Source organism: Spinacia oleracea, chromosome 3, assembly GCF_020520425.1.
Source record: "Spinacia oleracea cultivar Varoflay chromosome 3, BTI_SOV_V1, whole genome shotgun sequence".
Taxonomy (NCBI): domain Eukaryota; kingdom Viridiplantae; phylum Streptophyta; class Magnoliopsida; order Caryophyllales; family Amaranthaceae; genus Spinacia; species Spinacia oleracea.
This window is the reverse complement of record NC_079489.1, coordinates 24,404,387-24,420,787: the sequence shown is the minus strand read 5'-3', so window position 1 is coordinate 24,420,787 and position 16,401 is coordinate 24,404,387. Positions and strand designations below refer to the sequence as shown.

Sequence of the window (16,401 nt, the reverse complement as noted above, 5' to 3'; positions counted from 1 at the left end):
TTTTCAACACGATTTGTAGCAAGGTGATCAATCCAACAATACTGGATGATTTGCAGGCCGATGTACTTGAGACCATGTGTCGGTTTGAAAAGTATTTTTCGCCATCATTCTTTTACATGATGCCTCATTTGGTTATTCATCTTGTTCATGAAATTAAACTTTGTGGGCCGGTTTGTATGAGGTACATGTATCCTTTGAACGAGAAATGGGTACCTTGAAAGATAGATTGATGAATTCGGCCAAACCTGAAGCTAGTATTGTATATTTGGAACGTTTGAAAGAAGTTGGATTACCAAAGTCTATACATGATGGGATACTTGGGGGTCAAGGTACAATTGGCAGGAAAAGGATATCAATCGGTTCTGAAATGATGAGTAAGGTTAAGCTATTTGTGGGGCAAAATCTTAGTGAAGTCCATTCGTATGTGGCTGAGCACATGGACTTTCTTAGAGAGCAATATCCTTCAAAAAATGGTCCTCAACTGATAAAAGAGAATAATCGTTCGTTCCTCCCATGGTTCAAGAGTCGAGTGATGGATCAATTGTCCGACACGCCTAATGAGGTATCTGACATGTTGAGATTGTTGGCATATGGGTCGGCTAATGCTCCCAGGTTGATGCGATGTATTCCACCAGTTCAATAGAATTAAGAGAAACCCAATGTTAGAATCTTCCTAACGGGGCGGGAATCTAAGTGGGGGACCCCTCTACCGCCTGGATATCCATGCATGATACAAAGCTTTAATCATATATAAAAAAAGTTTCTCATGGGACTCAACTCAGGTTATGACCAGATGAAGACTAATTTCCTAGGGATGGAGCCCTTGCGCTCAATGAATAGGTTTATCCTGGCTGGGCTCATATCAGCTCGGCTTCAAAACCGTACGTGGAGCTTCCGCCTCATACGGGGCCAAGAAGCAGAAGACGGTAGGTAGTACGTAGGTGGAATTCTCATTCATATCCTTCTCACTGTAAGGCCTGTCCCTCCGCAGAAAGGAAAGGAAAAGTTTATCCGCTCATAATGATCTGATTCTCTGAACAATCGGAATTTCGTACTTCTGTCGGATCCTCCTGATCTTTACGGTGCTTCCTCTCTATCAATTAGATCTCAGCTCTGGGGAAAGTAAGGTTCTAGAGAGAGATTTCAAATACCACACGTGAGTTACCGGGCATGCCAATTTCTTATGAGGGGTACGACATCAATGGCTATTCTTTTTACACGAAGCGACAAGATGACAAAACGATGATGCAAAATAGTGGTGTTACGGTAATATGTTTGTCTTCGGAGTATGCTAGTGTGAAAGATAGAACACTTGTAGATAAAAAGAAATCTTACTACGGAGTCATTGAAGAAATATTAGAGTTGCTGGAATATAAGTATTTTAAGATTCCTCTATTCCGGTGCAAGTGAGTTGATATTAGTCGCGGTGTCAAAAAGGATGAACATGGGTACCTGACACTTGTAAACTTTAGTCGAGTTGGGCATCTTGCAGATCCTTTCATATTAACATCACAGGCAAAACAAATCTTTTACATGGTTGACCCTGCCGATCGTAGTTGGTCAGTTGTTCTGGAAGGAAAAAGAAGAATACTTGGCGTTGAGGATGTAGATGATGAAGAAGAATATGATGCGCAGTTTAATGAGATTCCACCTTCCTCCTGGCATATGATGATGTTAACATGAGTTCTAAGCGTCAAGATCATGATGAAGGATCTTATGTTGCAAAAGAGAAATAGTGAGATAGGTATTATTTTGGCAACTCTTTTTTTTCACCAGGTTAATTTGTAGTTTAGTTCAAAAATTGGTTCGAAATTGTGGAATTTTACCCTAAATATGACGTTGAACGATCCAATTAGCCTTAAATATGTAATAATATATGAGAACGAGTCTTAGAAAGTTATAACAATGCACATGAGATATGTAATAAGTTTGAAAACAATCCTTAACTTGTTTAGTTCAAATCTGGGTTCGAAAACGCCATTTTAGCCTAAATATAACCGAAAACGACCCAATTAGCCTTAAATGTGGAATAATAGATTACTACGAGTCTTAGAAAGCTATAACTATGCATTTGAAACGTATAATAAGTATGAAAACAATCCTTAGGTTCTTTAGTTCAAAGTTGGGTTCGAAAATGCCATTTTAGTCTAAATATGACCTACAACGACCCAATTAGCCTTAAATGTTGAGTAATAGATTCGAAAGAGTGTTAGAAAGTTATAACTATGCATATTAAACGTGTAATAAGTTTGAAAACATTCCTTAGGTTCTTTAGTTCAAAGTTGGGTTCGAAAATGCCATTTTAGCCTAAATATGACCTGGAACGACCCAATTAGCCTTAAATGTGGAATAATAGATTGGAAAGAGTCTTAGAAAGTTATAACTATGCATATTAAACGTGTAATAAGTGTGAAAACAATCCTTAGGTTCTTTATTTCAAAGTTGGGTTCGAAAACGCCATTTTAGCCTAAATATGTACTTGAGCTTGTTTTGGTGTCACGTACTCTTCATCATCAGACTCGAAAAGGGAAAGTTTAATTGCTCAAGAGTATTATTAGTTGTTGCTTGTTGGGATGATGGACATGTAAGGGAAAATGGGGTGCGAAAATCTGTACAGAACTGATCAGAAATGAACTGAACGGTGCACATAACTGATCTAAGCTGTGCAGATCAGTGCACAGAACTGATCAGTTCTGTTCACAGTTCTGATTTGAGCTGTGCAGATCAGTGCACAGAACTGATTAGTTATGATCAGTTATTTGCACTGATCTGATCAGTTCCGGATAATTTTTCTTTATTTTTTTTAAAAATCCTGCTTTTGTTTAAGTAAATTTTTATGATTTTCCAAACAGCAGTAGCATCAGGCATGGATGAAGATCAACATGCAAATTCAGAGCCATCTAACGAATCACCAAATCAAGTGTCCCAAAAGAAAAAAAGGAAGCCAAGAGGCCCTACTAAAGGGCTAAAATCCATGCCCGGGGTTCCAAGAATAATTGAATGGGATCACTTGGACCGACCCATAGGGAAACGGACAATGGATTACAAGAATCACATTGGCGAGATAAGTCGCGCAAAGGTTTCATTATTGATTAAAGACTGGGAGGAAGTTTCACAAGGAATAAAAGACACTTTGTGGGAAGATGTCAAGGTAACCAGTTTTATTTAGGAAATTCAGGTGTACATGTCTACGTGTCTTTCTCATGTGCTAAAAGACTTTCTTGTTCTTTTTCTTTTTATTTCGTTTAGAGAGAATTCCATATCGAAGATGCAACTAAGAAAGAAGTTGTCTTAAGGAGTTGTGATAAGTGTTGGAGGGATTTCAAATCAAGATTGGCGACTGGTTCGATCTCGTGTACAAGGAAAATGCCAGGAAATAAAAAGATGCCTTATGATTTTATAGTTTCATAACCAAGGATATATGGAACAAATTAAATTTGTGAAGATACGTACCTCAGAAGAATTTCAGGTATAAAAAATCATTCTTAATTAAAGTCTTAGTATAATCCAAGTTTTATTTGTTGCAATAATTTCTTTTACCCCCCTAAAATTAGGAAATAAGTGAGAAAGCAAGACAGAGTCAATCTTTCAACAAATATCCTCTTCATATGAGACAGAAATCATATGCGGAAATGACAACTGAATGGCGTAGAAAAAGGTACATTCCCTCAGTTTCTTCGACATCTGATGGTTCCTCTACGTCTGCAATTGTTTCAAGTTTGCCGGATATGACATATGCATGGCTTCTTGCAAGATCGGTAGAAGATGAGAAAGGAAATCCTTACTTTCCGGATGAGGAAACACAAAAGGTCAAATAATCCATTGTAAGTTCATTTAACGATATACAATTTCGCGTAATGTTGTGCTTCCTCTAATTTCATTTACGTTCTAAAATTTTATATGAAACCAAGTGTTGAATTTTTCTCAAGACCATTTGATTTCATGTAGGATGAATGGAAAAAGAAATAAGATGAAGGGAAATTTTCTCCTAAAAGGTTTGATGATGTCTTATCTCGTGCATTTGGTAAGACCCAAGAAAGGAGACCAATAACATTTGGTAGTGGAGTAGGCATCAAAGTTGTGGGGGAGACCGGAGAGCGGCGTAGTTCTCGACGATTGGAGATGTGGAGTTGGAGGAAATGGAAGCAAGAGTAACCAAAAGGTTAGAAATGAGACAATACAAGAGATGAACTCCAAGATGGATTCCATGGTTATGGATAAATTTATCACATTTGCTAAAGAACTTGGTGTCGAAATACCAAGCCAGATGACGATGGACGCAAATGTTCATATTAGTTGTCGTTTTGGGGGTTTGGATCCATTTGCAAACATTAAGGTATTATAATTTGTGTATTTTAAATAATTTGTTTCTAGTTAATTTTATTGAACTTTTCTAACATGTTACATTGTATTTGCGCTATTATTCAAATAAATAATAAGGAATATGTCATGTGCCATCTATACCTGAACATAGACTCCGAGAAAGTCTTTGTTGCCTATGGTACCATATGTCCAAAGTTGACCCTTGATCACCATAAGAACGTCAATCCCGATAACGTGAAAGAGAGCATTGATGATTTTGTGCCCGCGTATAAAGAAGCTCCCGTCCCCGTGCCTTCTCAATATATTAAGAAACTTGCTCAAGCTCATGGTACTTTCACTCAGTGGGCCAAAACATTTGGTTTCGCTTACGAATGAGGAGGTAATTAATATATGCATGATAATTTGAAGTAGAACTATTATATCATGTATGTTCACTAATATGTATATGGTTATTTGAAAATCATACCTCGGATAAACAAGCCTACAAGTAAAGAGCCTAAAGGGAAAGGGAATAAAGGGAAGAGATAGTGGCTGGGGGAAGTGGATACGAGAAAAAAGCGTCCAACACTAAATTAAAAACACATTTCCTTGAAAATTATGCCTTGCAAAATTTGAGTCTTAAGTGCAATGAGATGAAAACTATGATGTCTCGATTAAAAGAAGGGGAGAACATTAAGGTGCAAGGCACTAAAAGGACATTCAATATGGAAAACGACTTTGAAATTATTGTCACCGTTGAAGACACCAATCAACTTCTCTCGGGAGCATGGCTCAATATATCGATAATACAAGTTTTAATTATGTGAGTTACCTAAATTAATATTTTCTTCCTATATATTTTATTTTTATGATTGTCTTAACGTTATTCCGCTATATATTATAAGGCTTTGAGTGAGTTGTGTGACGACGATGATTATCACACCAATGCTTTTGGATTCATGTGCCCGAAAATGATCTCGGCCACCATGTTGAAGACCGATGCAGATTGTATTCTATTGTTCATGACAAGTTCCATGAGAACACTTAGTTCTAAGACATTCATCTTATGTCCATACTAAAAAAAAGTATGAAAATTAATTTGAACTTCATTTTTAATTGATTGTTATAAATATAATTTTTTTTCCAACTACATATGTTTATTGTTTGTATGTAGGAGTCACTGGATGCTTTTAGTTATTTGCTTGCCTAAATGTGAGGTCTACACATTTGATTCTCAATAGAAGAAGAGAAATTTGATGATTATGGACCCACTAAACAAGTAAGTAATGTATGCATATGAAACATGTGAAATAATAGATTGGAAAGAGTCTTATAAAGTTATAAATATGCATATTAAACGTGTACTAAGTTTGAAAACAATCCTTAGGTTCTTTAGTTCAAAGTTGGGTTCGAAAATACCATTTTAGTCTAAATATGACCTAGAACGACCCAATTAGCCTTAAATGTGGAATAATAGATTGGAAAGAGTCTTAGAAAGTTATAACTATGCACATTAAACATGTAATAAGTTTGAAAACATTCCTTAGGTTCTTTAGTTCAAAGTTGGGTTCGAAAACACCATTTTAGCCTAACTATGTACTAGAACGACCTAATTAGCCTTAAATGTGGAATAATAGATTGGAAAGAGTCTTAGAAAGTTATAACTATGCATATTAAACGTGTAATAAGTTTGAAAATATTTCTTAGGTTCTTTAGTTCAAAGTTGGGTTCGAAAACGCAATTTTAGCCTAAAAATGTACTAGAACGACCCAATTAGCCTTAAATGTGGAATAATAGATTGGAAAGAGTCTTAGAAAGTTATAATTATGCATATTAAACATTAATAAGTATGAAAATATTCCTTAGGTTGTTTAGTTCAAAGTTGGGTTCGAAAATGTCACTTTAGCTTAAATATGACCCAACTAAACAAGTAAGTAATGTAGTGATATAAAATACTTATAATTGCACTTGCATGTAAAATATTCTTTGCAGTTACATGTGTAAATAAAATATATAATTGCAATTTTTATCAAATGCGTAGTGCTTTTCGGTGTACAAGAGACTAAGTGGACAATCTAAGGGAACTAAATTAACATGGATTCCAGCACATGTATAATTAGTTTATTATTTACCTAAAAATCAAGTTTTTCAAAATTATAACATACAATTTGATATAAATTTCACTTGTGTTATTTATTTTAATGCATGTAGTGTCCTCAACAACCGGGTTCACTAGATTGTGGCTACTACGTCATGTGTTTTATGTACGACATCATAATGAATCATCGTAATAGTCAAGATCTTACTACGGTATGTTCTCATAAACTACTTTATGTAATAAATTGAAGTACACAAAACTATTGATCGTTGATAAATTGAATTATATACACTTTTTTAGGATTTTTCAAGAACATTGCCTTATTCATCGGAGGAGATTAATGAGGTTAAAGATATTTGGGCAGATTACTTTGTAATGTAGAATTTTAACTTAATTTGTACTTATGAACTCGATCTCTAGCTAGCTACCTTTGTTGTAATAATTTATGTTTGTTGTAACATGTTGGTTGATCTATGACGAATTTAATTGTCTTTTATTGGGTTGTAAACTTTTGTGACAGGTATTTATAAATGTATTGTAATTAACATTCCCGGTATTGGGAAAGGTCTAATTTCAAAGGAGATCATGTCGGAATTTCCATCTAATTTACTTTTATGCTCTGGATATACATGTACTGAGAATGTTCGAGCTCCATAAAATTAAGTTGCTAAACTAAAATATAAAAAATTAAAAAAAAAAAAAAACATGTCATTTACGTTGCACATTAAGCTAATGTGCTACGCAAATGACTTATTTTTTTGGCGCACAAAAGTTCATTTGCGCTGCACATTAAGGTAATGTGCGACGCAAATGACTTATTTTTTTTGCGCCCAAAAAGTCATTTGCGTCGCATATTAAGCTAATGTGCGACGCAAATCACTTTTTTTTGGCACCCAAACAGTCATTTGCGTCGCACATTAAGCTAATGTGCCAGGGAAATGACTTTTCAGCATGGTGCCAGAAAAGTCATTTGCGTCGCACATTAGCTTAATGTGCGACGCAAATGAATCTCATTTGCGCCGCACAAATACGAGACCTTTTGCGACGCACAATGTGCGACGTAAATGGCCTTAAAAGACTGACGCAAATAGGCCTTTTTCCACTAGTGTTAAACACAAGAAAAAGCATTTTTTGACTTGTCAACATAAACACGTAAAATAACCACAATACCCCGGGTATGGGCAAATACGCCCGCTGGTTACCAGCGGTGTAGCCTGCCTCCTTAAAGGCCCAAACGACCGAAACGAATTCTAGTGGGTTAGGCGTAAAAAAAAGTATGTAGTTACCACAATAACTATTTTAAGGATAACTCGGTTGAACAACTTCTCTCTCTAAAATTCCTCTCCTCCAAAGAAAACCCTAAACCTCAAAACCCTAACCGCCGCCGCCACAAGCTCGCTGGTGGTCGTCGCCTTAACGGCCGCCGGCGAGCTTGTGCGTCGCCTCTATAGTAGTTTTGTTGTCTCTTTATCCTAGTAAGGGTTGTGTTCACTCGGTTGAGGGTTGAAAGAGGAACCAAGTTTTGCTTCCATCTCCTCTTAGTCCGTGCTCCTCTCGCCGGGTTTGTGGTGTTTTAGGTGTCGGGAGGTATTAGTTCTCGCCGGAGTTTCTTGTTCGGGTTACCGGAGTTTCTTGTTCGGGTTACCGGAGTATCCAAGCAAAGAACTGATTTTGTGTTCGGAGGTAATTGAACGGGTCAGAAATTCAACCTCGTCGCCGCTCTTCCAATCCCACTTTTCGACCGCCTCCGCCTCTGTTTATAGGTGAGGTAATTTTTAGGGTCAGGGGTTGTTGTTGGTTTTGGAATCCTTTGTCTTGGTTGAATTGTTTCTGTTTGTAGGTTCTGGGTAGTACCCTGTGTTGGCTTGTTTTCCCATTCCTCTCTAATCGCCGACGTCTTGTTTTGTGTCGGACCACCCCGAACTTGATGGTAAAGGTAATCACCGCCGTCTTGTAGTGTCGACTCACCCCGACCTTGACGGTAAAGGTAAATGTTAGTTTTAGGATTTCAGGTTGTTGGGATTAAATTGCCATTAGTGTGTGCCTGTTCTCCTCTGCTTTGCTCTGTGGTAGTCTCTAGGTTAGTTGAATAAGATGCTTTGTTTTAATGATGCGTTTTGGGTTTTTTTGTGTTGTTTTTTTTTCTTGTTTTTTCTAAGAATTGTCCGTTTGAGATTGTTGATTTTGGAAGTCACCTGTGTTTCCTGGTGTTGTCTGGGTATTTCTTAAGAAGTTATCCAGGTTGTAGGTGGTTTACCCCCTTTGATGGTAAAATTTGGGGGTTTGTTGGTAGGTTTGGGGAGGTATTGTGTGGTGAAGTTAGTCTCTCCATCTCTGATGCTGGTATTAGAATAATGGAAGTCATCTCCTTTGAGTTTGAGAGTGGGCTTGGGGGTAAAAGTTTTAGTTCTTTTGTTAGGAAAGGAGTAATGAGTAATAGGAAGGGTCGGTGTCCTCGGGTTTGGGTTGTCATTTGGTCGTGGAGTGTAACTTTGGTTATTTCTCCCTTTAGGTTAGCGTTGAGGGTTTCTCTTAGCGCTTTCAAAAATCTTTATTTGAACGCTGCTCCTCATTTTATGGGGGTATATAGCATGCTAAACAAGTTGTGTGTAGACGTTTGTGTGCAATACACAAGGTCAATCAACCTAGCCTATCACATTGGTTATCTTTCTCTCCTGTCCTTGTTCCCCATGTTTTGCAGGTCCTTTCGGGAGACTTCTAGTAGTAAAAGACCTAACATTAGTGCCATCTACTATAAAGGAAACATAGCTGCTTTGTGCCTTGGCAAGATAACGTCGTGTAAGTGGCGTGAGCAAGGCGTTTTCAACAATTACGGGCTAAAACAAGAAGAGCACAAGGCCCTTGCGTTATCTATTAATTCGGTTTATAGTTTAATGTTTGTAATGGTCGATCTATAAAGACCTTAGTGTTTAGTGTAGTTTTGTAAGACATTTTACTTTATGCAAGTTTGAGCTTATGTCAAAAAAAAAAAAAAAAAACTATTTTAAGGATAATACAATTCATTTTATGAAATTACGTACCACATACAAATTTGTTACCATTATCGCCATTTATTTTATGGTGTCCAGTAATGAGTTATGAGTTGTATGAGGGAAAGACGAAGTATGGCTTTCTCCATGTTTTTCAGTTATTTACTTTTGTATCTTTGTCAATTTGGATAAGGAAAGATAGATGGTAATGACATCAATCTCATGAGGTTTTCATTTACAAAATAGATATATGTATATATACAAGTACCTATTTGTGTAAATGAAAACCTCATGAGATTGATGTCATTACCATCTATCTTTCCTTATCCAAATTGACAAATAGGTATATGTATATTACAAGTATATACCAATTGAGGTTGGAATGAGTGGTTAAGGGCCTTTTGCTCCTTAACCAAGATCTTGGGTTCGAGTCTTGGAAATGGAAAAAATCTCAACTGGGAGGGATGCTGCCCATCGAGATACCCATGCAAACTCTCACGGGAGATTACCTCGTCCAAGGCGGTGGAAACTCCTCGTAGTAGAACCAAAAAAAATATATACAAGTATATAATTATATATAGTCTTGGTTTCCTAAGCTTCCGGTGTCTGTTGTCTACTGGAGATTCGGTAGGCTAGCTGTTTCAATTTTTATGCTTTTATACAAAATCACATTTCACTGGGAATGAAGTACAACTGTACATGCATGCATGATGCGCTTCCACTGATAGATCCTTATTCCTTGAGCATTATATAGGCAACTTCTTCGCTCCTGCGCAGACTAAATAAACTCGATCATTTTTCATGGGAAAGCACTTAATAAAGACGTTCCTAAATAGGTTTACACCCAAGAACATACATTAGATCGATATTACGGAGTAATGTATTACCATTATATTATATCAGTTTCAAAATAATTTTTATGCTTTCTGTTTTAGTCCATTTTGAAATATTTTTTACACTTTGCTTTATTTTATTTTTTGACATGGAAATTACTACTTTACCCTTTTTTACTCCACAATATTTAAAACTTTGCACTCACTTTTTCTTACTTTATTCATATTTTTCTTACCCCCACCCATTTTTTTGCACATCTTACTTTATCCATATTTTATTATATTCAACCAGCTTTTTCATTTTGTCTTAATATTTTTACAAATAGTAACCGTAAAGATCTTTATGAAACATAGATAGTAACTACCTATTGCGCATTGGCTATTGGCTTTGGCTAATTGGCTATGCTTATCGATTTATCTCCATTCTATATATTTAAGTTGGTTGAAGACAAGAAGTTCATTCAACGAAAAACTATTACAACCTATAAACTAAGAGACGCTACAACACAAACGATACCCACAACAACTGTAAAACCAGTACAACAAGACACTATAAGAGGGACAACCAGAACCATACATAATAAACATAACAGCGATGGTCGACGAACTAGCTCGAGGTAATGCCTTGAGAAGCCTTGATTCAAATCAGTGACTCGGGGCCTAGAAAACCATGAGGAACTGAACCTAGCCATTGCTAGAACTAGAACCCACACCACATACAATGTCGGGGACGTGTGAGAATGACGATGGAGGAAGAAACACACTGGCACATGGACCTTAGAATTGCTGAGAGATTGAAGCGCCTTGGTCATGAAAGCTGATGAGAAGAGAAGAAAACCTCTAACGGAGAATGCAACTTGTTGAACAACGGACACAAAACACCACACTACTTCTAGGGATCGGATGACATAACAACATCCTAGAAATCTCGAAACACAACCCGGAGAGACACTTTCTTTGTTGACTCTACCGTGAGAAGCCTTGCATTTAAATGCAGGAAAAAAAAAAAGTTGGTTGAAGAATACATAAAGGATAGCATTACTTAAATAGAATACAACATACGTAGTACAAATCAAGCTAAATATATAAAGGCTTTCGAGATGCAAATGGACTGTTGGGCAATGTCAACTATTGGCTGGTGGTTGTTTTACTTGGCTTGTGTCCGGTTGTTTTTATGTTGGATGTTTGACTATACAATTTCTAAAAATGTGCTTGTTAAAGTTGGTTGTTGGCTACTAGTTGTTTCATAAGGGCCTTGTTTGGCAATTGGTTGTTGGTTGTTGGTTGTCGGCTATTTTACTTGGCTGGTTTGACTGGCTGTTTAAGTTGGCTGCTTTTGTTGGCTGTTTGACTATTGATTGTTTACAAATATGTTTCGTAAATTAAGTTGTTGATTGTAGCTATGTAAAATGACATTTAAGGACATTTTATGGCTTTTTATTAATTTTTTTTATAAATATTATGTACGTACAGAGTATGTAATAACTAATACAAGGTACATAAATTATTAATTAAGAATAAATTATTAATTAGAGTATTTTTATTTTTTTTGGTAAAATAGCAATTTGTTTCAACCAAAAGAGATACAACGTTTAAGAACAAACATCACAACAACACAACAGCCAACAAGGCAAACAAAGCCACCAAGGCAAACAAAGCCACCAAGGCACACAAAGCCAGCAGGCAAATAGAAAAAAAAAACAAACAGAAGAACACTTAAGACAGAATACCTAGTGTGAGGGGGTCGAAAAAGCACGAGGCTAATGCGTGACCTCGTTCCTCGTGGGCGTGACGTTGTCAGATCAAGTGTAATTGGATTTCCTGTGAGTTTACACCCAATCGACTAGTAATATAGGAGTCGCCATCAGTTTTTAACGACAATGAGAAAAACTGACAAAACCCGGTTATCGTGACATAAAGGGAGTGCAATTATGTTCGACCACGACGGCCATAGGTTCCCTTGTGATCCCTGGTGTGGGGATTGCTCAACGTACACCCGCAAGGCAGAGATTGAGAGTTCGGGGGACTGTAGCTACCGAGAGGAGTGCTCATCGATAATACTCCAGAGGCAGGTTATCCTTACTAGCTCAGCATAAATAACTGAAGGGACATGCGTTAAACTATTAAACTATTCTGAATTGATTTTAGCAATATGCAACACATAACACTAAATCGATCGTTATTATCTTATTTAGATTGATTTAAGGTACCTAACATGATAATTCAATTGTCCAAGGTATTATCTTATTAGGTGTGATAGATCAATCAAATTAATAGTTTGACAATTTTATAAAAGGGTGATGAAAGCAATTAAATCATATGAGGGACACATTACAACGCACCCTTGAGAGGTGCGTTGTGGTTCTCAGAAAACTAACCACTTGGCTTTGCTATTTCTCCTTTTATTTAACGAATCTCGGGTTTCTAAGCAATGTTCCAGTATTTAGGCTTAATTCATCAAGCTACAAGGGGCAGGATGCGTTCTGTTCGACTTTTGAGTCGATTGCGACAGAACGCTGGATCAATTTCGCAGCGTGAGGCTTAGGCTTAAGGCTAGAGTCAATACGCAGGTTATGGAATTGTGTCTTCTTTTTTCACGTCGGTTTTGAGGCTGTATTTATAGGAAAAGGGTGTGTGGAAAGATAGATTTTAAGATACGAATCCAAAAAAGAATCCGGAGATAAAACGGCCCCAGGCATTTTCAGCGCCCAGGGCTGGGCGCCGAAGATTTCGGCGCCCAGATCCAGGCGTTGAAAATGGGATCTAGGCCGAGTTTTTTTGTCAGATTTGGACTCTTAGAACACGGAGCTTTTGAGATTTATCCGACTCTTTTAATGCGTATTAACTTTATGACGGAATGCGTCCGGGCCCGTTACGAACTCTAGGTACGTTAGGAATTTAATTAATACGTAACTCTTATTTTCTTATAATATCAGGAATGCAAATTCTATCTGTTTTAGGATTTATGTTGGAGTGCAACACCTAATTCTGACAGGTTTCTATCTTTTATGACTTTGCCACTTTTAACAACTACCTTTTACGGCAGTTACTATTCTTAGCAGGTTTCTATAAATAGTAGCTTTGGCTGAAATGAAAAGGGTGATCGAGATTTGTTATTTTATAGGAGATGCGTTGCCAAATGGAGATTTATGTTCTCATCATCGAACCTTCCCTTTCGGGAATGGGGACAAAAGTAGGTGTCTACAGTTAGCCCCCACTTTAACTGAGTCTCGAGATGAGACGATGGTCAAAGTACTAGACGGAGTGCGTCATACAAGCCATGGTGTATGTGACCTGTTTTGCGAGGGTCTCACGAGCCCCGAGTGATAACATTTGACTTAAGGGTCATCACTTGAAGTGTTAACACATTCCTCACGTGTCATTGGAATTTGTTAACTGATAGTATAGAAACTCCACTACGACAGAAATTGCATTTAACAGCGCTTAATAATGCATTTAACAGCGCTTCTTGAAGCGCTGTTGATGGCTTCGCTATTAAAAGTAAAAGGTACCTTTAATAGCGCTTTTCAAAAGCGCTGTCATATGTAACATCTAGGATAATTCAAATGTTTCTTTCATAGCACATTATAAACGCTATTAAAGAAACGCTGTTGAAGATTTGGCGCCATCTTTCAAATTATTTTCTAATAGCGGATGTTAAGAAGCGCTGTTAAAGTTTTGTTTAATTTTTTTTTAATTATTTATAATATCGTTGCCTACCTGAAAAGCATTTCATTTTTTTCCGCAAAATAAAACCATATATTGAAGAGTAGTGAATAGTTGAATATTAATTCCCAAACCTCAATGGAAAGAATTTTTACAAGTCATCCTAATAAAACAGATTACATAGGTCACAAATAAAATTCTAAACATTAAACTACGCAAAATACATTAATTAATAAAGTTGTATGTTTGTTGGTTCATTCAACGTAACCTAGCCATTATACATTTGTTGAACAACATGGCGCACCCACTCAACTCTTACTTCGGCAATCTGATCCGTGTCATAACTTGGAAACTGACAATCTGAAAAGTACTGCGAAACAATAGGGGTATAAGATATTCATACATATATAGATGGGAAAAAACCCGTAAGAATTAGTATTACAATAAACAATAAGTGCCATATATGGAAAAAAAAATCTAAACTTCACATTATAGGAATAGATTATCACTTAACATAGGTTGGTTGTATTAGGTGAATTTGTATCAAACCTATCTCAAAGTGACCTATACAAGCCACACAATTGTTTAAAATGTTACACCCAATGCTCATCCAAGATATTGATTTTCCAGTTACAAACACTTGCATACTAAATATGGGATTGAAAAATTCCATAACCATTTCACTCTGCAATGTTTCTTCCTTGGCATTTCTAGAAGTCAGTCTGAAATCATTAACAACTACCAGCTTCTATGGCATTTCTAGCAGCCAGTCTGAAATCATTAACAACTAGCAGCTAGCAAAGGGAATATATGGTCAGCAGCAAGTCTCAGGTTGTCTTGGCTATTATTGTACGATTCTGCTGTACATTTTGGGGATTTATGAGGATTTATGAAGCAGCTAGCAAAGGGAATATATGGTCAGATTATATGAGAAATCAGATTTAGTATGGCCAGATTACTAAATCAGATTACTATCTTGAGTACTCAGTCACAGTCTGCCTATGCTACTCTCTCCTATCTTATGCATTCCTATAAATAACTTACAGGAACTAGTCTGATTTATGAAGCTCGATCAACAAACAGAGTTGCTGATTCAATGGCTAGACAGTTGCTGATCAACAAACACAGCAGCAGGACAAGAAGCAGGACAGTCAACAGCAGTAGAAGTATAAGCAGGACAGTCAACACCAGACTCCAAAAATTTCAGACCACTAAACTACTTCTATACTTAAATGATCTAGTTAAAGGATGAGATTTGTCAGAAAACGATGCAATTAAAGACTGCTTCTACTAAAAGCATGAACAATTATGTATATGACCTTTAGTATAACGCACCCATACACTCCAACAAATTAGTCCCCCACATCAACTAGACTTTCCTTCCCCTGTTTCAAAATATAACGCACCCATACACTCCAACATATTAAGTTCAGCTAATCTTTGCAGTGTCCGGAAAATACACAGCAACACTAAGTTCAGATTTGCAAAACAAAAAGGTTCAGCAGAAATAAGACTTACTTCTTCAGGAATTTGAAGTCGCTTGTGTGAGATTATCTCCTTCATGAATCTCATCACATAATATCCACAATCTATGTAATCTTCTTGGCAAGGACACTACAAAATAAACCACAGGTCTGTAAATATTCCATACATTTTCAGCTCGAGCTAATAAAATAATATATAAAATGCTTACTTGTATTTTTATCCATTTTGTGTTCATCTTTAACTTTGTGGCAAGCTCCCTGTCACTTCGAAATTGGAGAAGTGCTCTAAAGGGAAACAAAAATTAAGACAAGACCATTAGTTAATTATCATATAAAAATTTAATTAAAGACAAGCAATGGTTGTTAATTAAACTCACTTACGTGTTAACGATTTCAAGTAAATCCCCAATGATGCCGTTTTCGTTTCCTATGAATTCAAGAGTACGTAAAGAATCCAAGTAATATACTGTGTTATTGTAAGGATCAATAACGCACAAAACCCAATGAAACCTACGAACCAAGATATCAAATTTTAAGTCATAGGAGAAAGATTCTCAATACGCAAACATTTAAATATAAGTGAGTGAAAGATATTATACTGAGCATTATATGGAGCAATGAAGATTTTTCCTTTAGCCGCCATTTCTTTTAGTGTGTCTACAATATATTGCGTCCGACTTCTTTTGCACTCTTTTACCTTATTCGACTCCCCTTTTTTAAATTCGGTAAAGAGGGATATCCCCGATGGGCATAAAAACCCAAACAAAGCAGAGCATCCAGTCAAACAACATCGATCATATAACTTCCTATAAATTTTCAAGGAAAAATATGTATATTAAGGACTATTAGAAAGAAGATGTAACAATTCCCTAGATTTCAAAATTCAAACGGATAAGTTAATTTCAAGGAAATGAAACAAAAAGGAATATATACTTACGACATATATGTCAATATATGGGGCAGTTCAAGTTCTTTCTGTGCAAGGAAACGAAAGATTTCTTTCCTACCAAGAAAGATGTTCTTGCTTT

General features: G+C 36.6%; 1 long non-coding RNA gene across 1 annotated transcript; it reads right to left on the bottom strand.

Annotated features, from left to right (window-relative positions):
* Window positions 1-14,222: 14,222 nt before the first annotated feature.
* Window positions 14,223-15,658, bottom strand: LOC110800262 (uncharacterized). Its single transcript, XR_002536569.2, has 3 exons — window positions 15,583-15,658; window positions 15,408-15,503; window positions 14,223-14,259 (listed from the first exon to the last, which is right to left on the bottom strand). It is a non-coding gene; the product is annotated as an uncharacterized lncRNA (long non-coding RNA).
* Window positions 15,659-16,401: the final 743 nt, after the last annotated feature.